Consider the following 2,325-nt stretch of genomic DNA (forward strand, 5'->3'; position numbering starts at 1 on the left):
TTATTGTTGTAATTGTAATATTTGTTGCAGGGGAAATGAAATCAAGCAATTGGAATTTTTTCTCTCATTAGAACATTTCTTTCTTTTTTTTTCGGCCCTCATCATGCCTTGTGGCAATTATTGTTCCTATTGTTCAGAGATACTACCATAACCTTGGATTTAGAAAATCAAATCCATATCTGAACTAGATTCTTATTTTCTCTTGATATTTTCTAGAATAATATACATGGCTACTATGATATCGGTAAAGTTTTTGCCTATAACCATATAAAAGTAACACTAATATGATGGTAAAACTCGATTGTAACATTTAGCTAAACAAACTTACATTCCGTTATATAAGTTATATATATATATTTTTTTGGTGACGTTATATAAGTTATATTAGTCATTGTGGAGTAGCAAATGATTTTTTTATTCTTAATCAAAATAACTAGAGTAGAGGGTAAGAAGGATAATTATAACTTTTGTTGATCCAATAATCCAAAAAAAAAAAATTAGATGATGATGTAAAACATTTATTCCATTATAACATAGTTTATAATATTTGAGTGTGTTTTTTGTTTTGTATAATATTTTTAGGGATAAGTACTTTTTTAGTCCTTAAGGTTTAAGATCAAAATTAAAATCGTTCCTGATCTTTTTTTTTTCATTCGAAATGGTTTTCAACGTTGAAATTATCTTTAAAATCATCCATTTGACTATTTTACCTTTATCTCACTAATTCTATCACCATCTCCATCAGACTACCCATTCTTTCTTCTTCTAATTCTGATGTTCTTCTTGTCACTCGCACACATTCAAAAGAAACGAAAAGAAGAAAGAAGCAGAGAGGGTGAGTGAGAAGAAGAGGAGGAGTAAGAAGAAGAGAGGATAAGAAGGGACAGCGTCGGTGAGATTGAGTGTGCCACCGTCGCCATTGACGGGTTTTAGATCTCCTCTTTCTTCCTTTTTTGGCAGCGATTTCGAAGAACATGAGCAACGATCACAGTGATTTCAGCAGTAGTAGCAACAGTGATGGTGACGATTTCAGCAGCAATCTCATATCTTCTCTTCTTCTTTTCGGCAAGCTCTCTCTCTTTCTCTCCCTCCACACCCCCGGCATTCTTCCTCTTTTCTCAATCTCTCTTTCTAATGAGCCAACCAACGGCTATGGCAGCGAATTTTGTCGCCGCCAATGCCCAGCTCTCCATTACTCCTCTTATCTCTCTCTGATTTAGTTTTTTTTCTTTCAAAAAAAATATGAATGATGTGTTGTTGTTGTTGAATTTAAAAGATTATGTTACAATAGATGATGTTGTTGTTGTTGTTCTTGAATTTGAATGTTGTGTTGTTGTTGGAAATAGATGAAATAGATATAGTTGTTTGAATTTGAATATTGTATTGTTGTTGAATATTGTGTTCTTGAATTTGAATGTTGGTATTTGGTAGAAGTAAAAGGGTGATAGTGGTGGATGATCAAATTAGAGTTAGAACAAAGAAAATGGCATTTTTGTCCGAAAAATTTTAAAGGGATGATTTTAATTCGAAATGCAACGTTGAGGATGATTTTGAATTAAAAAAAGGTTAAGAATGATTTTGATTTTAACCACAAATCTTAGAGACCAAAACGATACTTATCCCATTTTTTTATTTTACTTTATTCAAAGAAGCTATATTTGTACACACAAATGTTTATAACGCTGATAAAACTGCCTACAAAAGAACAAAACTGACGTTGTACCCATGAAAAAGAAGTCCATTTGACAAAAGTATCTAAATCCTAAATTTTCACTAACTTCTTTAAAAAATCACTCGAAATTTCAAATTATCCATATCCTTTCATTATCTTCAATATCTACCTCTTCATCCTCCACAAGTCATCACATTTTCCTCTTCCTCCACCACACAGCATTGCCAAATCTTCCTCCGCCAAAATTGAATTTAGAGTGGCAACGATCCTCAAACTACACATGATGTACATAAGAGAAAGATTTGATAGCTTGTGTATAGTTATGAGGGTTGTTGCCACTCAAAATTCAATTGTAACAGTGAAAGATTCAATAGTGGCATGCGGTGGAGCAAGAGGCAAATACGATGCCTTTGTGGAGAATGAGAAAGTAGGGGTTGAAAATAATTATCAAAAGAGATAGGGATAATTTGAGAATTTTGATTGATTTTTTTACGGAAGTCAATGAAATAAAAAATTAATAATTATTACTTATCAATATATCAATTATTATTATTATTATTATTATTATTATTATTATTATTATTATTATTATTTAATTTATAAAAAGATAAATTAATAACTATTACTTATCAATATATCAATATTATTATGAT

This window comes from Arachis ipaensis, chromosome B01 (genome assembly GCF_000816755.2).
Source record: "Arachis ipaensis cultivar K30076 chromosome B01, Araip1.1, whole genome shotgun sequence".
NCBI classification, from domain to species: Eukaryota; Viridiplantae; Streptophyta; class Magnoliopsida; order Fabales; family Fabaceae; genus Arachis; species Arachis ipaensis.